The following is a 25,273-nucleotide window of genomic DNA, read 5'->3' as shown; positions in this document are numbered from 1 at the left end:
ACTCATGTCAATTACCGTAAAAAATGCTGCCTCTGGATCCAAATTATTCAGAAGTGTGTGTGGATCTGGCACACACGGCGCGCGTTGAATTACTGCAGAGTTTACCGCTTGTAAATCCTGAACCATTCTCCATCCCACAGAAGGAGCCGCCTTTTTTACTGGAAAAATTGGGGAATTACAGGGTGAATCATCACATTCAATTATCACTCCCGCCCTTAATAAATCTTCAATTACCGGACTTATTCCTTTTAAGGCATCAGGTTTTAGTGGATATTGTCGTATACATGGCCTAAATTCACTTTTTGGTCTAATTACTACAGGTATAACCCCTTTAACGAGCCCTACATCGGAAGGTCCTTTTGACCATATTTCAGGAGGGACTGTTGCTAACAACTCCTCCTCCTCTTCCGATAGTAGATATACTTCCTTAGTTGTTTGTGATAGTCATAGCAGGTAAATTCCCACATTCACATTCACCCCCACAGTCTGAAACACTGCCTTTCTGTATGTTTCCGTACTTTCGCTATACTCAAGACCTGTATCCAACATTATCCAATCACTCGTCTCGCGGGCTGTTTGTATAAAGTCACGTATCACCTCCTTTCCCTGATTATGTGGCTTGCATAATACAATGTGTGGAGTTCCCCACTCGAGAAAAAGAGTCTTATATTCCCTTGACAACTCAACCCCTGCCAAAACTGTAGAAATTCCGTCCGTGTACATATATTCCAATTTAATTTCAGACGGCGTGACTCGTCTCAATTTGTTTTCATAAATTTCGTCAGGCCCCTCCGTCATTTTGTACCACATTATACCATGGAGGGAGTTTATGCTCGCCACACTCTGCCGCGTCTCAATCAAACTAGCAGCTGTAGATAACAAACTGTTTCCCACACAAGCCGGCGTATTATTAGACACATCCAGAGTATAGTAAAAGAAAGCAGGTTGCTCTACATGCAAAACATTTAATTGGCCACAATTAATTTACTTTCGCCTTTTAACCACCATATTTCCACTAGCGGAGGGTACTAACGCCAATCCCAATTGTAATAGTCCATCCCTTCCCAGTAAATTGACAGGACACTCTTTTACCACCAACACCGACATTTTACATGTTTCCCCTTCCGGATCCCTTATCCAAACCGGAAACGTCTCTGAAGCAGTAGCAACCTGCCCATCAGCTGTCGCCACATAAACCTTATTTTTCATAAATTTAATTCCCGGAACATCCTGTGTAATTGCAGTTTTACAAGCTCCAGTATCACACAAAAATGTTAAACGTACCCCATTCACAAACAATGTAATTTCAGGTTTAATTGAATCAAGTGTCAGTATTTCCGCTAAATTTAGCTCCACTCCCCTAGACTGGACCCCACCAGTTGTCCCACTGGGCCCTGGCCCTACGCCAGGCCTTGCTGATTGAGTCCCAGCCCTAGAGGCTCTGTTGTCTGGGCAATCCCGCGAAATGTGCCCAGTTCTTCCACAAATCCAGCATGCATTACTTTTAAATCTCCGATATTTATTTAACTTACCCCCATCTTTTCTCCAGTTAATTTTGTTAAACTTTTTATGTCCTTCTTCTCTTTCTTGGTAAAACATTTCTTCCCCCGCAGAGGACGGCCCCCCATGTTTTTTACCGTTTTTCTTTAGCACCCCTTCTGCATGCAACGCTTGATTTACGTATTGGTCAAGCGTGCCCGTGGGCCTATCTACCCAATATTTCTCAATCCATTCCCGGAGGGCATGATTTGAATTAGCGTGTAACACATTTTTTAGTTGCTCTTGATAAAGGCTGCCCACCGTGTTATCCTCAGGAATGCCACTGTTGACTTTAAAACAAGCAGACATCCTGATTAAATATTCATCAAAAGCCTCATTATCTTTTTGTTTAGCTCTACCAATCGCAGTATAATTTGCTTTTGTTTTAAATTTTTTCGTGGCATGCTCTATCAGCTCACGCACTCTTATTTCCAATTCACGGCTATCATGAGCTAATGGTCCACACTTTGATTTTGGATCCCAATCTCCTTTAATAGCATGCCAATCACCTTTTAACGCGGCCATCCAAATCTGTTGCGTTTCTACTCCATTTAAGTGATATGACCGTCTAATATCTTCCATCTGCACGACAAATTCCCCCACGTCTATTTTGTACGACGTGATGCCGTCTACGGCTTTTTTCACGTCGTCCTGAGTCCAAGTTCTATGCACCAAAATAACACGGGGTTGGTCACTCTCCACATTAGGGTTAGCAACCTCGATCATGGGGAATTGTTCAAGCACCATGTCATTCATTAGCGGCTTTTCAGGCGGTGATAGCGTTTGTCCCAATGTTTTTGACCATTCCCCCACGGATCCCCCCGACCTGGTCAAACGGTCTTGCACATCTGTTGGAAAGGGTACAAACGGATTTGTTGACCGTACCGCCCCAACCTCCCCCGACAATTGCTCATCGGTTTCCTCTTTTTTCACGTCCCGTTTCTTACCCACCGGGCCCGTCTCAGAATCCTCTTTTCTTTGGAAAAACACAGCCTGTTCTGCGCTTCCAGCCCCACCTTTATCAGCATTTTTGGCATTCCCATCACAACATTTTTTCGCCATTAAAAAACAAAAATAGGTGTCATTATAACCATCCTTCTCCATTTTCCTTAGGTCCCCTTTATGTTTAGCGCGTATTTTATCTTGTAATTCAGAAATTTTTTGTAAATCAAGCTGGCCAGCAAACCCATAATTTTTTATCCATTTATTTAAATGTTTAACTTTTGAAGCGCTTTGTCTTTCCACAAATTTCCAATCTTTACAAGTTAGACGTATTTTTGGATCGTCATCCAAACCCGCCTTGCTACACTTGTTTCCCATATTTTACTTTTTATTTTTGTAGTGAGTTTGTGTGCCTCACACAGTTAACTCTATTATATTTATTATTATTAATATTATTATTGTCTATTCGACTGTATCGACTGTATCTCCTAGGCCTTTCTTAATTTTACTGCAGAAACCACACAAACACCATACAACGTTTACAATATATTCGTGCCTACCCTTTAGACACAGGACACTTTCCAGCAAAATGCCCCACCGTACCTGCCATTGACTAGTATAAACACAGGGTTTTATCGCCGTCACCCAGGACGCGAAACCAGCCCACAATGGACCTCACATACAATGTCCCTTTAACGCATTTGGAAACACCGTCACAACATGCAGACATTAATGTGGACTTACCCGAGATCCATCAGATGTCTCCCTCCAGCAGGAAAAGTCTTCAACCGCCGAGAATCCAGGCGCCCCCGTCGAAAACTCCGGCCCTGGAAAAGGGTATTGAAGACGCCGTGCACGGTCTTTATCCAGATGTCGGTCAGCAGCGCCTGGGTTCCCGCGTCGGTATATTGACCTCCAAAGCTCCGAGGGACCAAAATATTAGGTTCATTAATAATTACCTTCGTCCGTAATTATCAATAACTGCAGGAAGACATCTTATTCAATTATTGACATTTAATTAAATAGAAATGGATACAACAGATAAAAGCCTCCGAAGGGGAGAGTCAGCAAGTGTCACCTTACAACTTCCGAACGTCTCACCGAATAGACGTTTTCGTCCCACTCTTATGGTCATGAATCAAAACAATTTACAGAGTTGTTGATCATTCCATCACGTATGAGTAAAAACAACATCTGGGACTACAATAACAATCAAAGTTTTTTACTAATAACAAAAACAGGAGACTAGACCTAACAACATTTAGATTAGAGTAATTATACAACCTCCTTGACCTAATGAATCATATAATATAATCATAATCATATAATGGTTACATACAGAAAAACCCGAAGTGCACGGTTACATAACGATAACAACATTCTTGTTATTGGCCGAATAGCCCTGGCCTCGTCACCAAGGGCCCACCAAATCTCAAGGACCCAGATTGGGTGGATTGTTTTTATAACCATCCTGGAACAGGCCGTCCAGGTTAAAGATGACTTGGCAATACTCGTGACCTCGCAACACTTTTGAAAACAGAAAGAGAATGATTTAACAAAGTAATGAATTAATACAGAGAATAGAAAGAGAATGATTTAATAAAGAAATGAATTAATATAACTATTATAATAGTAAAACAGAATAAACCCAACATTCCCCCGTTTTTATAATATGTATGTTATTAGTCATTTCTTAGTAATCACTAAATGGTAATGTCGGGTGCCTGTGATTTTTCCCGCCTACTCCTTACTCCCATGGCTGGTCTGAAAGAGAAAGAACATAATTATATTCGTCCAATTGGTCCTCGGATTTACCGTACTCCTGGACCTCACTGCTTTCCCCAAACCGTCCCATAAGATACAACTCATGTACTTTAGAATTTGTAGGGGCAATTGCAGTATTTATAAGTCGGCTTAGCAAGGAGCGCAAACAGGGGATAATACAGCACCCACACAATGTTAGGATAGCGGTTATTGTGCCAATAGTCACCATGAAGGATGTAGCCAAATCTTTATATTTTCCAAAGGTCTTATCCCACCAATCTGACAATGCGGACGTATCTACTCCAGAATGCTCTTGCATATTGCGGTTCAGTGTTTGCAGGCCAGTAATGGCCCTGGTGAGAGATCCACTGGGTGACGTGTTGTTCGGTATGAAGGTGCAACATTCTTTTCCAAACATTGCACACACGCCCCCTGTTTCAGCAAGGATCATATCCACCGCTATGCGATTCTGGAACGCCATCAGACTGGTAGCTGCCAGTTGTTCCTTCATGGCCACAAATCCCTGTTTAACATAATTTCCAAGTTTTGGACATTGTAATGTAAGTAATTTATTCTATCCACATTTTTGTTTGGGGTGATTAGAAGGAAGATGGACTCCCAACCTGCTGCGATCTGATTAGCCAGCTTATACTCATCTGGTACGCCCCGGGGGATGCCAATCGCATCAATGTATGTTGGATCTCCTTCCCTCCATGCCTCTCGACGATGTCGGGAGGGTCGACCCTTCACCTCCGAATTCTGAGCCGCCAATTGTATCTCCTCCACTGTGGATGGAAAAACAGACACCGGTAAGAGCAGTGAGACCAAAGTACCTAGTCCTGCCGCGTTTTGGCAGGAGTCGTATAATTTATCTACCACCCCGCCACCATAGGCAAGAACGTGGTATCAGGGGTGTAGCTTGTTTTAAAACGCCGGTACACCACGTCTCATTTATCGCCCCCAGCTTCAGACCATGCCCTGTAAGGTTTAAGCAGGTAAAATGATTAAACAGTGGAAAAATTGACTTCCTATTTACTGCGTAACAGGATAAACACTGTTTCAATATTTTTTTTTCTTGCCAAGTAGGACACGTTTTTTCATTTGTAAAAACACTTTTCCCCAAAAGAATGGTGATTGAGGGAGTTGTTAGATCCCATCGTATTTTCCCTTGTCTGGTAGGTTATCCTAATCCTTTGTAAGATGGTTTAGTCTCAATTGAAACCATATGGAGACGTCAAACCCAATATAAAAGAGTTCCCTATAGTTTTATGGTATTGCTTGCTGAGCAATAATCTTTTCAATTAATTATTATATGACAATAGGCTATGGTTTTGTTACAACGGTACGTTCGAAATTCGCATGTTTATTCCATATGCAGCGTTATACTCAACAAATAATGGAAATGGGAAACAGATACCAATGGTATATTGATGCTAGGCCGTACCAGGACACAGGGGGTAATTGGGCACACACCTTTGTAATGGATCAGTCGACCCGCTGGTCACCTGGTACTTATGGCTGGTCAAAAACAGCTAAAGAATGGCAAAAGAGGGTTTCAAATTTTTCTGTTGATAATTCTGGTTTGTATCTCAGGATAAATGAGTCGGAAGGCACTTTACCTCTGTGGAGGGAGGGGGACTGGACTTCATCGTCCACAAAGTGTAGCTTCCTGAACCTGTTGTATGGTGTTCGGACAACGATCCATGCTGGTCAGTGGGGATATGTAAAAACCCCAATATTACTCAGGCGACAACCGGCAAGGTGATTCCGTCATTTGTATCCCCTAGATCGAGTATAGTCCAGATAATTCATGGCAAACCATCAGTGGACGAGTGGTTTAGAATGACTACAGGTGTTTCAGCGTTATCTAACAATTGGCTGTTAATGGCGGAACAAGCTGCCAGCGAAACCCGAAATGATTGTCTCGTATGTATGGGTGCCCGACCCGTACTCCGTATCATTTCGGCCCCAATTGATAAAGAATGTATTGTGGACCTCCTAAAAAACACCAATCCAACCTTTAAGTGCTCTAAATACGATTCGATATTCCCACTTACCCGAGAGAACAAAGAAAAAACAATTTTTGACAAATATGTAGCACGCCAAAATTTTACCTGCCTCAAATTACAAGGGACTGGAACATCATTGGGAAGCATTCCGTCTGACTGGTGTGTATCAAACATGTTCTTTCCGGTACCATACCCCTTATCCCGAGCTGACATCTGGTTATGGTGTGGAAGTGATAAGTTGTATGATAGATTGCCCACAAATGCTGCGGGTGTGTGTTCTGTGGTGTCTCTGTTACTTCCTGTTTCTGTTTCCTCAGTGAATCTCACAGCTGAAATAAGGTTACCTCCAAACCTGAAGGAGGTCTTGCATCGCCAAAAGAGAGCACCACACACCTGGATGGGTAACTCCGATCCCACCTATATTGACGCCATAGGCGTCCCCCGTGGCGTTCCTAATTAGTATAAACTTGCTAATCAGGTTTCAGCGGGATTCGAAAGTATTCTAATTTGGGTAACTCCCAACAAAAATGTTGATCGCATCAATTATATTCATTACAATGTCCAGCGACTTGGCAATTACACGGTTGAGTCGTTAGAGGCGGTACGTGACCAGCTAGCGGCAACATCCCTCATGGCCTTCCAAAATCGTATAGCATTAGACATGTTATTGGCTGAGAAGGGTGGTGTGTGTGCTATCTTTGGTGATGCCTGTTGTACTTTCATTCCTAATAACACTGCTCCAAATGGACGTCTCACCAAAGCTTTAGAAGGCCTCCGAACCCTGACTAATAAGATGGCCGATCAGTCAGGTGTGGACACCTCAATCTGGGACCAATGGATGGATTATTTTGGTGCCTGGAAAGGTTTGATAGGCAACATCCTCATATCTGCTGGAGTGCTCATTACTCTGCTTATTCTCTGTAGCTGTTGTATCTTCCCCTTAGCTCGTACTCTAGTCACTCGACTGATCGATAAAGCAGTGGGACCAGGCCCTAGAGGTCAGTATGTCCAGTTGCGCCAAACTGACCCCTCTGGACCCCCCGCTGGGCACGTATTCATGGAAATACTAATGTAGTGCTTCTTTGTTTTTATACTAATATAGTTTTACATTTCATTTGACACTAACCTGTGTGGTGTTGTTGATGTGGTCTCTTTAGGAGACCAAGAGAGGGAATGAAGAATATAACATATTTTACTCATTCTTTTTAGTATAGCTGTTTCATTTTGATATCATATTTTACTCATTCTTTTTAGTATAGCTGTTTCATTTTGATATCACATTTTACTCATTCCTTTTGTTGTGGCGGTCTTGTTTTAGAGTCGCCACTGGTTCCCAACTCAAATACAATATGAACAGAAGGATGGGTCTGAGACTCCTCAACTATAATGTTAACAAAAGAGCAGGGCGGAGGGTCGGGACTTTATAGGACCAGCGGAGACAGAGGTCTGGATGATGTGGATTCAAGGCTGGAAGATGTGGAGCCCAGAGAAACCCCCCCTCACAGCAGCCCTGGACCAGCCCACATCTCATTATTAATCAGCGAATGAATATGCATTTTTGTTGGACTATAACTGGGCAAACGCGGGTTTGGACAATGTCTTTTCCATCCTCCGCTTTGGGACATCAACACTCAGCGGGCTTATTCTATGGGAGGGAGACCCGGAGCTCTGTATGAATCAATTTGAATGGAATAAATCATCTGTGGATAAACTCGCTCAACCCTGGTTTGTCTCCTCCGATGCTGAACACGCTCCATTGTTAGACTGGAGACTACAGAGTTAAGGAATTGGAGTCAGGTAAAATATTTATAGTCTAACATTGGGCAACTGTGAGAATTGGTTTAACTACTTGTCGTCCGGTCTCCCATGAACTTCAGGGTGACATGTAATGGCCATGTTTGTTGTTCCTGTCCTGGTGCTGCTGGGCAGATATCTTCAGACTGTTCTCTTAGACTTTCAGCTACCTTGGCAGAATCATTACCGACAATGTCGAGAGAGTAGAAGCTGTTAGATGTGGTGGTGTGGAAGATATTTTTGGTCTGTAATTCGCTGGGTCGGAGGCCATTTTGGGTGGCCACTAGGCTTAGCCCAAGCTGGACCATGATATCTCGTCCCGGTAACTCTCCGATTTTCATTTTGCATTCTGACAATAAACCCATTCCTTTTGTTGCTTTCTGACCCTTATTAATCACCTACTTAATAGTTTAAACAACAATTATTTTCTAAATTACCCGAAAGTGATTTCTACCTTGTGATTAACCCAATATCTCTGAACACACAAAGACCAAAAGTCCCTGACTTTGTCTTAGTTAAGTCCCTGACTCTATTAACAGACCAAGACTATAAAGCCCTTGCTAATTATTGTTCTACTTTCATTGGTCCCGGACCAATTGGTTTATTACCAGACTGCAAAGTGGACAGTGAGAGTTCCTACAGTAGGGTCCTGTTCAACGCGATGTTCCTGCAACTCTAGTCGAATGACCAGTGTGTGTGTCTCAAATACAGGAAAAACTGACAGTTGTCGCTAGGACTTTGGACAGATACATTTCAGTCATTTGCAGGGCAAAAAGTAATTGATCAGTGTCGGACAGTTGAGTATTTGTGCTGACATGTCACCCCAATCACAAGACTAAGATTGTTTATTCAGTCAGACAGTTGGGTGTTTATGCTGACATGTCAGCCATAAGGATGACTATGATGCTGTTATACTCACAAAAACGTATACAATATGAACAAGCATTTGCAAAGATACTTTGTCTAATCTCACATGTTCCCCTGCTGCCAAACAAACTGTCAGAGACACATAATTACTGTGTATAAAGTGAAAAATCGTCCAATTCAAGTAAGTTATCCATTTGGCATCATTCTCAAGCTAGAAATTAAGTTATAATGAAAACAATCATACTTGGCCAAAAATTGATTTTCAGGGCATGAAAAGTACATGAAGGCAATAAAAACTGAAAAGTTCCCCTGCTGCCAAACAAACTGTCAGAGACACAGTTATTGTGTATGTAGTGAAAAATCGTCCAATTCAAGTAAGTTTTTCATTTAGCATCATTCTAATTGATAGAAATTAAGTTATAGTGAAAATTCTGATACTTGGCCAAAACGTGATTTTTAGCACATGAAACGCACGTTAAAGCAATAAAAACTGAAATGTTCCCCTGCTGCGAAAGAAACATTCAGAGGCACATAGTTACTGTGTATATAGTGTAAAATCGTCCAATTCAAGTAAGTTTTGCATTTAGCATCATTCTAAGTGATAGAAATTAAGTTATAGTGAAAATTATGATACTTGGCCAAAACGTGATTTTCAGCGCATGAAACGCACGTTAAGGCAATAAAAACTGAAATGTTCCCCTGCTGCGAAAAAAACTGTCAGAGACACATAGTTACTGTGTATACAGTGTATAATTGTCTAATTCAAGTAAGTTTTTCATTTGACATCATTCTAGGTGATTCTGGAGCTATCTCCCACCATAAACAGTGTCCAAAACAGGCGATACAAAATAGTGGTTGCATTATAACAGGGTCCAGTCGGTTCTGGTGGGTGTTTGTATACGAAACTTGTGTCCAATTATGATGGGGATGTATACTTGACTATTTTGTATAGAAATAATCATCTAGCGATGTTCAGAAGTTCTGTTATGCCCGAATGAATTACTTTCATTTGGTCACTTTATTCACAAGTGGTGGTTTAGAAACAGGCCCAGTCGGTTTTGGTTGGTGCTTTTACCCAGAATTTGTGTTTATTGTGTGAGTGGATGTATTTTCACTATTTTGTATAACAATAATGATCCAGGATGGTTCTGGAGCTATTTCCCACCACAAACAGTGTCCAAAACAGGCATTTTGCGGTTAAATTAGTGGTTGTATTAGAACCAGGACCAGTCGGTTCAGGTTCGTGTTTTTACCCAGAAATTGTGTCCAATGATGATGGGGATGTATTTTTGATTATTCTTTATAAAAATAATATTCTAGGGATGTTCAGAAGTTCTGTTATGCCCGAATCAATGACCTAAATTTGGGCACTTTATTTACAAGTGGTTGTTTAGAACCAGGCCCAGTCGGTTCTGGTTGGTGCTTTACCCACAATTAGTGTCGATTGTGTGGGTGGATGTATTTTCACTATTCTCTGTAAGAATAAAGATCCAGGGATGTTCTGAGACTATTTCCCACCATTAATAGTGTCAAAAACATGCATTTTGCGACAAAAATAGTGGTTGTATTAGAACCAGGCCCAGTCGGTTCTGTTTTGTGTATACACCCGTAACGTGTGTCCAATAGGAATGGGGTTGTATTTTTTACTATTCTGTATAAAAAAATATCATCTAGGGATGTTCAGAAGTTCTTCTATGCCCGAATAAATGACCTCCATTTGGGCACTTTATTTTGCATGGTGGTTGTAGTAGAACCAAGCCGAGTCGGTTCTGGTTGGTGCTTTTACCCAGAGTTAGTGTTGATTGTGTAGGTGGATGTATTTTCACTATTCTGTCTAAAAATAAAGATCCAGGATGGTTCTAGGGGTATTTGCCGCCATAAATAGTCTCCAAAACATGCATTTTGCGAAAAAAATAGTAGTTGCATTATAACTGGGTCGTCTCGGTTCTGGTTGCTGTTTAAATCCGAAACTTGTGTCCAAAGATGAAGGGGATGTATATTTTACTATTCTGTTTAAACATAATCATGCAGGGATGTTTTGGGGCTTTTTTTATAAAAGAATCAAAAACCTCCATTATGGATCGTTATTTTGCATGGTGGTTGAATTAGAACCGGGCCCAGTCGGTTCTGGTTGGTGCTTTTACCAAGAATTAGTGTCAATTGTGTTGAAGGATGCATTTTCACTATTCTGTGTGAAATTAAAGATGCAGGGATGTTCAGGGAATATTTCCCACCATCAATAGTGTCCAAAACAGGCACTTTGCGATTAAAATAGTGGTCCTATTAGAACCAGGCCCAGTCGGTTCTGGTTGGTGTATGTAGCCGGAACTTGTGTCAAATGATAATGGGGATGTATTTTTGACTATTCTCTATAAAAATATTCATCTAGGGATTTTCAGAAGTTCTTTTATGCCCGAATCAATGACCTCCCTTTGGGCACTTTATTTTGCATAGTGGTTGTATTAGAACCAGGCTCAGTCGGTTCTGGTTTGTGTATACACCCGTAACTTGTGTCCGATCGGAATGGGGTTGTATTTTTCACTATTCTGTATAAAAATCATCATCTAGGGATGTTCAGAAGTTATTTTATGCCCGAATAAATGACCTCCATTTGGGCACTTTATTTTGCATGGTGGTTGTATTAGAACCAAGCCCAGTCGGTTCTGGTTGGGTCTTATACCCAGAGTTAGTATTGATTGCGTAGGTGGATGTATTTTCACAATTCTGTCTAAAATTAAAGATCCAGGATGGTTCTAGGGCTATTTCCCAGCATAAATTTTCTCCAAAACATGCATTTTGCGATAAAAAATAGTAGTTGCATTATAACTGGGTCCAGTCGGGTCTGGTTGCTGTTTATATCTGAAACTTGTGTCCAAAGATGATTGGGATGTATATTTTACTATTCTGTTTAACAATAATCATGCAGGGATGTTTTGGGGCTTTTTTTATACAAGAATAAAAAACCTCCAATGGATCTTAATTTTGCATGGTTGTTGAATTAGAACCGGGACCAGTCGGTTCTGGTTGCCGCTTTTACCCAGATTTAGTGTCAATTGTGTGGATGGATGCATTTTCACTATTATGTGTAAAATTAAAGATGTAAGGATGTTTTGGGAATATTTCCCACCGTCAATAGTGTCCAAAACATTTTGCGATAAAAATAGTGGTTGTATTAGAACAAGGCCCAATCGGTTCTGGTTGGTGTATATACCCAGAATTTGTGTTGGTTGAGTAGGTGGATGTAGTTTCACTATTTTCTATAAAAATAATGTTTCCCACCATAAACATTGTCCAAAACAGGCATTTTGCGATTAAAATAGTGGTCGTATTAGAACCGGGCCCAGTCGGTTCTGGTTGCCGCTTTTACCCAGATTTAGTGTCAATTGTGTGGATGGATGCATTTTCACTATTATGTGTAAAATTAAAGATGCAGGGATGTTTTGGGAATATTTCCCACCGTCAATAGTGTCCAAAACATTTTGCGATAAAAATAGTGGTTGTATTAGAACAAGGCACAATCGGTTCTGGTTGGTGTATTTACCCAGAATTTGTGTTGATTGAGTAGGTAGATGTAGTTTCACTATTTTCTATAAAAATAATGTTTCCCACCATAAACATTGTCCAAAACAGGCATTTTGCGATTAAAATAGTGGTCGTATTAGAACCGGGCCCAGTCGGTTCTGGTTGGTGCTTCTACCCATAATTAGTGTTGAATGTGTAGATGGATGTATTTTCACTATTCTGTGTAAAAATAATGATCCAGGATGGTTCTGGAGCTATTTTCCCACCATAAACAGTGTCCAAAACAGGCATTCTGGGATTAAAATAGTGGTTGTATTAGAACCAGGCCCAGTCTGTTCTGGTTAGTGAATTTACCCGAAAAATTGTATCCATTGACGATGGGGATGTATTTTTGATTATTATGTATAAAAATAATCATCTAGGGATCTTCAGAAGTTCTGTTATTCCCGAATCAATGACCTCCATTTGGGCACATTATTGACGGAGCTCACGACCATGATCCAGTGTGTGGCTCGGATGTGTCCCTCAAACACAAATACTGGTCAGTCTCATCCAAAATCCTAATGGCTCAGTTCCCTTGAGTGGGAGCGGCAAGGAACGCCCTGCATTTGAAGACCATTGAAGGCAGGTTCCGGGCCTGTGTCGGCGCATCAGTCAGGCTGGGTAGCCGCCATGGCCCAGGTGATTTTCCAGGGCTGCCCTGCTCTTGACGGAGTGGCCACCCAGCGGGGCTGTGTGTGTGCCATGGTGGGAGACTCCTGCTGCCCCTTCATCCCTGCCGGCATGTCCTGCTCGGTCCATGATGCCCTGCAGGCTATTAGGAACATGCAGAGAGCTGTGACCGGAGATTCGGTTTCACAACGAGGATGGCTTGACTGGTTCTTCTCTGGCTCATGGAAACAGCCATTTCAATATTTCGATATTTTCACAGACACAAAAGGAGGGAATTGTGGGATGGACTGGCTAACTGGCTTAATAATTGTTTATTCTTGTCTTACCATGTGGTCATACTGGTTTTACCTTTGTTTGATAAGATCGTAGACTGCAAGGTAGACTAGCCAAACTGGTTTTACAATTGAATTAAAAGATCGTGGAATGTAAGAAAGACTAACTAGTTGGCCTTGCAATTGTTTGTTCGCCTCGCGAAATATAAGAAAGGTTGGCTAACAGGGTTTGCAATTGTTTCCTTGAATTGTGGGATGAAAAAAAGGTTCAACTTCAGGAGTAACTGTCACTCTCCAGGTCATCCAGGGTCAAGTGCACACTTGGAAACTTTCATATTCGACCAAAATGTGCTTATCAGCGCAAAAAAAGCACATTTGGTGGTACGCGGAAAGAACGGCAGCAGACAAAAAGGCTATTTAGAAAGATATTACCACTACGCAGAAGATTGTCGGCTACTCTGCCCTCACTGGAAGACATTGCCAGCCCTCGTTACCTCAGCAGAGCCAGGGACATGATCAGGGACCCATGCCACCCTGGTCACAATCGGTTCCAGCTGCTGCTCTCTGGCAGACAGACGCTGTAAGTTTCCCACATCCGTAGGGACTCTAAACTTGGGGTAACACAACACAATCCCTTCTGTGTAATAACTTCGGGTGAGGTAATATGAATAGTCATCAGGTACAAGGTGATCTGACACCTACATGCTGAATGAAGGTAAGTGAAAGACAGTGAGAGGTAAGTGATCCACTCAGGGGGTGGTGATGCAATGTATCCATAAAGGCAGAATTGTAAATTAAGAGTCTGGAGTCATAACTTGTAAAACTGTAAAACTGTCAGAGACACAAATGTCTCTCTATATATAGTGTAATATCATCAAATTTTATAATTTAATAAGTTTTTAATTTGGCATCATTCTAATGGCTAGATATTAAGTTATAATGAAAACTATGATACTTGGCCTAAACATGATTTTCAGCGCATGAAAAGCACATTCAGGCAATAAAAACTGAAATGTTCCCCTGCTGCCAAACAAACTGTCAGAGACACATAGTTACTGTGTATATAGTGTATTATCGTCCAATTCAAGTAAGTTTTTCATTTAGCATCATTTTAAGTGATAGAAATTAAGTTATAGTGAAAATTGTGATACTTGGCCAAAACGTGATTTTCAGCACATGAAACGCACGTTAAGGCAATAAAAACTGAAATATTCCCCGGCTGCGAAACAAACTGTCAGAGACACATAGTTACTGTGTTTATAGTGTAAAATCTTCCAATTCAAGTAAGTTTTGCATTTAGCATCATTCTAAGTGATAGAAATTAAGTTATAGTGAAAATTGTGATACTTGCCCAAAACGTTATTTTCAGCACATGAAACGCACGTTAAGGCAATAAAAACTGAAATGTTCCCCTGCTTCGAAACAAACTGTCAGAGATACATAGTTACTGTGTATATAGTGTATTATCGTCCAATTCAAGTGAGTTTTTCATTAGGCATCATTCTAAGTGATAGAAATTAAGTTATAGTGAAAACTATGATACTTGGCCAAAATGTGATATTCAGCGCATGAAACGCACGTTAAGGCAATAAAACTGAAATGTTCCCCTGCTTAGAAACAAACTGTCAGAGACACATAGTTACTGTGTATATAGTGTAAAATCGTCCAATTCAAGTAAGTTTTGCATTTAGCATCATTCTAAGTGATAGAAATTAAGTTATAGTAAAAATTATGATACTAGCCCAAAACGTGATTTTCAGCGCATGAAACGCACGTTAAGGCAATAAAAACTGAAATATTCCCCGGCTGCGAAACAAACTGTCAGAGACACATAGTTACTGTGTTTATAGTGTAAAATCTTCCAATTCAAGTAAGTTTTGCATTTAGCATCATTCTAAGTGATAGAAATTAAGTTATAGTGAAAATTGTGATACTTGCCCAAAACGTTATTTTCAGCACATGAAACGCACGTTAAGGCAATAAAAACTGAAATGTTCCCCTGCTGCGACACAAACTGTCAAAGGCACATAGTTACTGTGTATATAGTGTATTATCGTCCAATTCAAGTAAGTTTTTCATTTAGCATCATTCTAAGTGATAGAAATTAAGTTCTGGTGGAAATTATGATACTAGCCCAAAACGTGATTTTCAGCGCATGAAACGCACGTTAAGGCAATAAAAACTGAAATGTTCCCCTGCTGCGAAACAAACTGTCACAGACACATAGTTACTGTGTATATAGTGTAAAATCGTCCAATTCAAGTAAGTTTTTCATTTAGCATCATTCTAAGTGATAGAATTTAAGTTATGGTGAAAATTGTGATACTTGGCCAAAACGTGATTTTCAGCACATGAAACGCACGTTAAGGCAATAAAAACTGAAATATTCGCCTGCTGCGAAACAAACTGTCAGAGGCACATAGTTACTGTGTATATAGTGTAAAATCGTCCAATCTAAGTAACTTTTGCATTTAGCATCATTCTAAGTGATAGAAATTAAGTTATAGTGAAAATTGTGATACTTGGCCAAAACGTGATTTTCAGCGCATGAAACGCACGTTAAGGCAATAAAAACTGAAATGTTCCCCTGCTGCGAAACAAACTGTCGGAGACACATAGTTACTGTGTATATAGTGTAAAATCGTCCAATTCAAGCAAGTTTTTCATTTGGAATCATTCTAAGTGACAGAAATTAAGTTATAGTGAAAATTATGACACTTGGCCAAAACGTGATTTTCAGCGCATGAAACGCACGTTAAGGCAATAAAAACTGAAATGTTCCCCTGCTGCGAAACAAACTGTCGGAGACACATAGTTACTATGTATATAGTGTAAAATCGTCCAATTCAAGCAAGTTTTTCATTTGGAATCATTCTAAGTGACAGAAATTAAGTTATAGTGAAAATTATGACACTTGGCCAAAACGTGATTTTCAGCGCATGAAACGAACGTTAAGGCAATAAAAACTGAAATGTTCCCCTGCTGCGAATCAAACTGTCAGAAGCACATAGTTACTGTGTATATAGTGTAAAATCGTCCAATTCAAGTAAGTTTTGCATTTAGCATCATTCTAAGTGATAGAAATTAAGTTATAGTGAAAATTATGATACTTGGCCAAAACGTGATTTTCAGCGCATGAAACGCACGTTAAGGCAATAAAAACTGAAATGTTCCCCTGCTGCGAAACAAACTGCCAGAGGCACATAGTTACTGTGTATATAGTGTAAAATCGTCCAATTCAAGTAAGTTTTGCATTTAGCATCATTCTAAGTGATAGAAATTAAGTTATAGTGAAAATTATGACACTTGGCCAAAACGTGATTTTCAGCGCATGAAACGCACGTTAAGGCAATAAAAACTGAAATGTTCCCCTGCTGCGAAACAAACTGCCAGAGGCACATAGTTACTGTGTATATAGTGTAAAATCATCCAATTCAAGTAAGTTTTGCATTTGGCATCATTCTAAGTGCTAGAAATTAAGTTATAGTGAAAACTATGATACTTGGCCAAAACGTCATTTTCAGCGCATGAAACGCACGTTAAGGCAATAAAAACTGAAATGTTCCCCTCCTGCGAAACAAACTGTCAAAGACACATAGTTACTGTGTATATGGTGTATTATCGTCCAATTCAAGTAAGTTCTTCATTTAGCATCATTCTAAGTGATAGAAATTAAGTTATAGTGAAAATTGTGATACTTGGCCAAAACGTGATTTTCAGCACATGAAACGCACGTTAAGGCAATAAAAACTGAAATGTTCCCCTGCTGCGAAACAAATGTCAGAGGCACATAGTTATTGTATATATAGTGTAAAATCGTCCAATTCAAGTAAGTTTTTTATTTAGCATCATTCTAAGTGATAGAAATTAAGTTATAGTGAAAACTATCATACTCGGCCAAAACATGATTTTCAGCGCATGAAACGCACGTTAAGGCAATAAAAACTGAAATGTTCCCCTGCTTCGAAACAAACTGTCAGAGATACATAGTTACTGTGTATATAGTGTATTATCGTCCAATTCAAGTGAGTTTTTCATTAGGCATCATTCTAAGTGATAGAAATTAAGTTATAGTGAAAACTATGATACTTGGCCAAAATGTGATATTCAGCGCATGAAACGCACGTTAAGGCAATAAAAGTGAAATGTTCCCCTGCTTAGAAACAAACTGTCAGAGACACATAGTTACTGTGTATATAGTGTAAAATCGTCCAATTCAAGTAAGTTTTGCATTTAGCATCATTCTAAGTGATAGAAATTAAGTTATAGTAAAAATTATGATACTAGCCCAAAACGTGATTTTCAGCGCATGAAACGCACGTTAAGGCAATAAAAACTGAAATATTCCCCGGCTGCGAAACAAACTGTCAGAGACACATAGTTACTGTGTTTATAGTGTAAAATCTTCCAATTCAAGTAAGTTTTGCATTTAGCATCATTCTAAGTGATAGAAATTAAGTTATAGTGAAAATTGTGATACTTGCCCAAAACGTTATTTTCAGCACATGAAACGCACGTTAAGGCAATAAAAACTGAAATGTTCCCCTGCTGCGACACAAACTGTCAAAGGCACATAGTTACTGTGTATATAGTGTATTATCGTCCAATTCAAGTAAGTTTTTCATTTAGCATCATTCTAAGTGATAGAAATTAAGTTCTGGTGGAAATTATGATACTAGCCCAAAACGTGATTTTCAGCGCATGAAACGCACGTTAAGGCAATAAAAACTGAAATGTTCCCCTGCTGCGAAACAAACTGTCACAGACACATAGTTACTGTGTATATAGTGTAAAATCGTCCAATTCAAGTAAGTTTTTCATTTAGCATCATTCTAAGTGATAGAATTTAAGTTATGGTGAAAATTGTGATACTTGGCCAAAACGTGATTTTCAGCACATGAAACGCACGTTAAGGCAATAAAAACTGAAATATTCGCCTGCTGCGAAACAAACTGTCAGAGGCACATAGTTACTGTGTATATAGTGTAAAATCGTCCAATCTAAGTAACTTTTGCATTTAGCATCATTCTAAGTGATAGAAATTAAGTTATAGTGAAAATTGTGATACTTGGCCAAAACGTGATTTTCAGCGCATGAAACGCACGTTAAGGCAATAAAAACTGAAATGTTCCCCTGCTGCGAAACAAACTGTCGGAGACACATAGTTACTGTGTATATAGTGTAAAATCGTCCAATTCAAGCAAGTTTTTCATTTGGAATCATTCTAAGTGACAGAAATTAAGTTATAGTGAAAATTATGACACTTGGCCAAAACGTGATTTTCAGCGCATGAAACGCACGTTAAGGCAATAAAAACTGAAATGTTCCCCTGCTGCGAAACAAACTGTCGGAGACACATAGTTACTGTGTATATAGTGTAAAATCGTCCAATTCAAGCAAGTTTTTCATTTGGAATCATTCTAAGTGACAGAAATTAAGTTATAGTGAAAATTATGACACTTGGCCAAAACGTGATTTTCAGCGCATGAAACGAACGTTAAGGCAATAAAAACTGAAATGTTCCCCTGCTGCGAATCAAACTGTCAGAAGCACATAGTTACTGTGTATATAGTGTAAAATCGTCCAATTCAAGTAAGTTTTGCATTTAGCATCATTCTAAGTGATAGAAATTAAGTTATAGTGAAAATTATGATACTTGGCCAAAACGTGATTTTCAGCGCATGAAACGCACGTTAAGGCAATAAAAACTGAAATGTTCCCCTGCTGCGAAACAAACTGCCAGAGGCACATAGTTACTGTGTATATAGTGTAAAATCGTCCAATTCAAGTAAGTTTTGCATTTAGCATCATTCTAAGTGATAGAAATTAAGTTATAGTGAAAATTATGACACTTGGCCAAAACGTGATTTTCAGCGCATGAAACGCACGTTAAGGCAATAAAAACTGAAATGTTCCCCTGCTGCGAAACAAACTGCCAGAGGCACATAGTTACTGTGTATATAGTGTAAAATCATCCAATTCAAGTAAGTTTTGCATTTGGCATCATTCTAAGTGCTAGAAATTAAGTTATAGTGAAAACTATGATACTTGGCCAAAACGTCATTTTCAGCGCATGAAACGCACGTTAAGGCAATAAAAACTGAAATGTTCCCCTCCTGCGAAACAAACTGTCAAAGACACATAGTTACTGTGTATATGGTGTATTATCGTCCAATTCAAGTAAGTTCTTCATTTAGCATCATTCTAAGTGATAGAAATTAAGTTATAGTGAAAATTGTGATACTTGGCCAAAACGTGATTTTCAGCACATGAAACGCACGTTAAGGCAATAAAAACTGAAATGTTCCCCTGCTGCGAAACAAATGTCAGAGGCACATAGTTATTGTATATATAGTGTAAAATCGTCCAATTCAAGTAAGTTTTTTATTTAGCATCATTCTAAGTGATAGAAATTAAGTTATAGTGAAAACTATCATACTCGGCCAAAACATGATTTTCAGCGCATGAAACGCACGTTAAGGCAATAAAAACTGAAATGTTCCCCTGCTGCGAAACAAACTGTCAGAGGCACATAGTTACTGTGTATATAGTGTAAAATCGTCCAATTCAAGTAAATTTTGCATTTAGCATCATTCTAAGTGATAGAAATTAAGTTATAGTGAAAATTATGATACTTGGCCAAAACGTGATTTTCAGCGCATGAAACGCACGTTAAGGCAATAAAAACTGAAATGTTCCCCTGCTGCGAAACAAACTGTCAGAGACATATAGTTACTGTGTATATAGTGTATTATCGTCCAATTCAATTAAGTTTTGCATTTAACATCATTCTAAGTGATAGAAATTAAGTTATAGTGAAAACTATCATACTCGGCCAAAACATGATTTTCAGCGCATGAAACGCACGTTAAGGCAATAAAAACTGAAATGTTCCCCTGCTGCGAAACAAACTGTCAGAGGCACATAGTTACTGTGTATATATTGTAAAATCGTCCAATTCAAGTAAATTTTGCATTTAGCATCATTCTTAGTGATAGAAATTAAGTTATAGTGAAAACTATGATACTTGGCAAAAACGTGATTTTCAGCGCATGAAACGCACGTTAAGGCAATAAAAACTGAAATGTTCCCCTGCTGCGAAACAAACTGTCAGAGGCACATAGTTACTGTATATATAGTGTATAATTGTCCAATTCAAGTAAGTTTTTCATTTTGCATCATTCTAAGTGCTAGAAATTAGGTTATAGTGAAAACTATGATACTTGGCCAAAACGTGATTTTCAGCGCATGAAATGCACGTTAAGGCAAAAAAAACTGGAATGTTCCCCTGCTGCGAAACAAACTGCCAGAGGCACATAGTTACTGTGTCTATAGTGTAAAATCATCCAATTCAAGTAAGTATTGCATTTAGCATCATTCTAAGTGCTAGAAATTAAGTTATAGTGAAAACTATGATACTTGGCCAAAACGTGATTTTCAGCGCATGAAATGCACATTAAGGCAATAAAAACTGAAATGTTCCCCTGCTGCGAAACAAACTGTCAGAGGCACATAGTTACTGTGTATATAGTGTATAATTGTCCAATTCAAGTAAGTTTTTCATTTTGCATCATTCTAAGTGCTAGAAATTAGGTTATAGTGAAAACTATGATACTTGGCCAAAACGTGATTTTCAGCGCATGAAATGCACATTAAGGCAATAAAAACTGAAATGTTCCCCTGCTGCGAAACAAACTGTCAGAGGCACATAGTTACTGTGTATATAGTGTATAATTGTCCAATTCAAGTAAGTTTTTCATTTTGCATCATTCTAAGTGCTAGAAATTAGGTTATAGTGAAAACTATGATACTTGGCCAAAACGTGATTTTCAGCGCATGAAATGCACATTAAGGCAATAAAAACTGAAATGTTCCCCTGCTGCGAAACAAACTGTCAGTGACACATAGTTACTGTGTATATAGTGTATAATCGTCCAAATTAAGTAGGTTTTTCATTTGATATCATTCTAAGTGATGGAAGTTAGGGTTAGGGTTAGGGTTAGGGTTAGGGTTAGGGTTAGGGTTAGAGTTAGGGTTAGGGTTAGGGTTAGGGTTAGGGTTAGGGTTAGTGTTAGGGTTAGGGTTAGGGTTAGGGTTAGGGTTAGGGTTAGGGTTAGGGTTAGGGTTAGGGTTAGGGTTAGGGTTAGGGTTAGGGTTAGGGTTAGGTTAAGTTAAGTTATAGTGAAAACTATGATACTTGGCCAAAACGTGATTTTCAGCGCATGAAACGCACATTAGGGCAAAAAAACTGAAATGTTTGTTAGGTCTGAAAATACAACTTCAGGAGCAGGCTAAGAAAGAGTGAGATAAATTTAAATAGAAAATATGTATTACCAGACTGCAAAGTGGACAGTGAGAGTTCCTACAGTGGGGTCCTGTTCACTGCGATGTTACTTCAACTCTAGTCGAATGACCAGTGAGTGTGTCTTAAATACAGGCAAAACTGACAGTTGTCCCTAAGACTTTGGACAGATACGTTTCAGTCATTTGCAGGGAAACAAGTAATTGATTAGTGTCGGGCCTGGAATCTGTAGTCAATGGTTTCCAGACGTAGGGTGTTCTTCGCTGTTCCTACCCTGGGGAACACCGCCATCATGATTTTGGAGGGGACTGACCATTGTTTGTATTAGAGGGGGACATCCGAGCCCCAAACTGAATCATGGGGGAAGAAATCAAAGCTCCGTCGTTGACGCCTGGTGGGTAGATGTGGGTTGGCGTCGACAGTTGGAATCGAGTCTGCTGTTAGAACGTACGTGTGTTCGGATGCAGATGTAGGGACACAGAGCCCAGTTGTATTGGTGGGAATGATCATATACACTTGCCATTCGCAGATCCACCATATTTGGTCCAGTACTGTCCATGATTGGGAAGGAATGTGTCTGATCTCGGCACACCTGGTGACGTGAACTTGGTCTAAAGGGGTCTTCGGATCCGGTCCGCTGAAGTTGAAACAGGATGGATAACAGTCTGTTCGGTGTTTGCACTGGACATACGTTGCGGTATTGACTGTAGCTGCTAATGGTACTGCGACCATGGTATGTAGGCGGTCGAGCTTTGCTGGAAGGATTCTCTCAAATTACCCAGAATACAGTTGTAGGTGAGGGTGGCGAGTTCTTCGTTCTGTCGGTTGGCCCATAGCTGTGGTTGGGCTACGGCAGTAGGCAAGAGGGAACAGACATAACAACTCATTGGTTGTGGCGCGGGCTGTGAGTGCGGTGTATCTGTACCAACTGTTCCTCATCATCAGGTTGTAGTCGTTTTCTTGCTGTGTTTGTTTGTTTGTTTGTTTTGCACTACAAGCGCCTGAGGATTGCCCTCAGATAGCGCTAGAGCTGCCACTGGAACGCGGATTATTTCATCCGGGGGGTAGTCGGAGGTGGGGGCAGTCAAATGTCTCCGGCTGGATGAAAAACGTAGGGTGCCACGGTCCTTGTTGGCAGCTCTGAGTGGTATTAGTTGGAATTCGCAGGCCGCGGCGAGCGGCCTCTCAGGAGACACCACGTGAAGGTTTCCAACTTTGTCTCCCTTCTTGCTGTGTTTGGACATGGGCGAGCATAAGGTGTATCTACTCAGGCTTAGGTGTTCCTGCCGGACGGATTTTGAGTAGGCGTGTGGCGGATGGTTGTACGAAGGGGTTCACACCAATCACTTTTGGGACCATGGCTGGACTAGTAGTGCGGATGGTGATAGTAAAGAGGGGGCCTTTTCCTGGTCGGTCCGGTCGGAGGCATAGGTTGATGCAGCCTTTTTGTTGGATATTGGTCGTAAGGTCTAGCATATGTTTACCATCTTTGATGGTGGTGGCTAACTTGGTGAAGTTAGCGGTCATGGTGGTAGCTTCTTTGGAAAGGGGCCATGTGATGGTTTTGTAGCCTGTATGGAGGAGGACCTGGTCCAAGGTGTCTGGCCAGACCATTCAGACTCTGGGAGCTTGTAGGTACCAATAAAAATAACTGGAGTCAGTCCTGTGTAATCCCAAGTGAGTAAGCTGTAGGCTGAGCAAAGGTACTTGAACGACGATTGGTGTCTTGGTTAATGGGATGCAGATCTGGGGTCCCTGATCGTTTCCTGAACCAGCTAGTGGGGCATTCTCCTCCAGTGGGAATGTACCAAGGTTCTGGTACGTTCCCTCCATGTGGTTGAACACAGAGCGGTGATGATGATGGCCAAAATCACACGGTGAGGTCCGTCCCAACGTGGAGAAGACCAGCACTTTCTTTTTATCACCTTGACGAGTACCAGGTCTCCTGGGGACAGGACCTCCTCTGTGGGAGACAGAGAAGATGTCGGCAGATTATTTTGCATTCATCACAGTTCTTTCTTGGAACATTTTGCATAACCACTTAGTGAGGGAATCTGTTTCTCTTTTCTCTTCTACCACCAGATCTTTTTCCCACATTGTTAAGTGGAAGGGTCTGTCGTTCACTGCCTCAAATGGTGTGCATCCCTGTGCTGTTGGAATGATTCTCATGTACGTTTCTACCAGGCTCAGGCATTCTTGCCATGGTTTTCCTGTATCTTCCATGGTTTTTCTGAGTCTGAGTTTTACTGTTCTAATGGTTTGTTCGACGAGTCCAGCACTTTGGTTCAGTTTGATGAAATCCATGTTCAGAAGCTCGAAGGGATATGTTCCTGTTTGCCTTGTTCCATGCTTGGGTTGTTCATTGCCTTGAGAGTTGTGTCTACAGCAGTTTAGACAGTTTCTGCAAAATAATTGAGGTAAGTTTGGAGACCTCTGGGAACATGCATTGTTTGTTGTACTGTACTGATCATCCCTCCTGTTGAGACATGGCTCCTCCCATGGCTCAATTTGGCAATTACTTCAAACAATGATCGTGTCACGCATGGCTTGTTTTCTACTGCATAGAGTCCGTTCTTGTGTTGAGTGGCTCCTTCTGTTTCCCATTGCAGTTTCTCTTTTTCTGGGGAATGATTTTGCATTTCTCTTAGGAATTCAGCAGGGATTGGGCTGTGTCTTTCCACCGTCACGTCTTGTTCTAGGAATAGTCTACATGCCTCTGTCAGTGCCACTATTTCTGCGGCTTGTGCAGACCAGTCGCCGGGGAGTCGTCCTGTCTTGAGGTTGTCTTTTTGAGTCACCACGGCATATACGTTGTGTTTTTCTCCATCCAGGGTTTTTGATGATGATCCATCCCCATAGGCAATGTGTCCGGGGGGCAATGGGTTGTCCATTAGGTCAGTTGCATATACGTGGTTAATTATGATTCGTTGAGTGGGCAACTGTGAGAATTGGTTTAACCACTTGTCGTCCGGTCTCCCATGAACTTCAGGGTGACACGTAATGGCCATGTTTGTTGTTCCTGTCCTGGGGCTGCTGGGCAGATATCTTCAGACTGTTCTCTTAGACTTTCAGCTACCTTGGCAGAATCATTCCCGACAATGTCGAGAGAGTAGAAGCTGTTAGATGTGGTGGTGTGGAAGATATTTTTGGTCTGTAATTCCCTGGGTCGGAGGCCATTTTGGGTGGCCACTAGGCTTAGCCCAAGCTGGACCATGATATCTCGTCCCGGTAACTCTCCGATTTTCATTTTGCAGTCTGACAATAAACCCATCCCTTTTGTTGCTTTCTGACCCATATTAATCACTTACTTAATAGTTTAAACAACAATTATTTTCTAAATTACCCGAAATTGATCTCCACTTTGTGATTAACCCAATATCTCTGAACACACAAAGACCAAAAGTCCCTGACTTTGTCTTAGTTAAGTCCCTGACTCTATTAACAGACCAAGACTATAATGCCTTTGCTAATTCTTGTTCTACTTTCATTGGTCCCGGACCAATTGGTTTATTACCAGACTGCAAAGTGGACAGTGAGAGTTCCTACAGTAGGGTCCTGTTCAACGCGATGTTCCTGCAACTCTAGTCGAA

The sequence above is a fragment of the Stigmatopora nigra genome, chromosome 11, assembly GCF_051989575.1.
Source record: "Stigmatopora nigra isolate UIUO_SnigA chromosome 11, RoL_Snig_1.1, whole genome shotgun sequence".
Classification (NCBI taxonomy): Eukaryota; Metazoa; Chordata; class Actinopteri; order Syngnathiformes; family Syngnathidae; genus Stigmatopora; species Stigmatopora nigra.
This window is presented reverse-complemented; position numbering follows the sequence as displayed.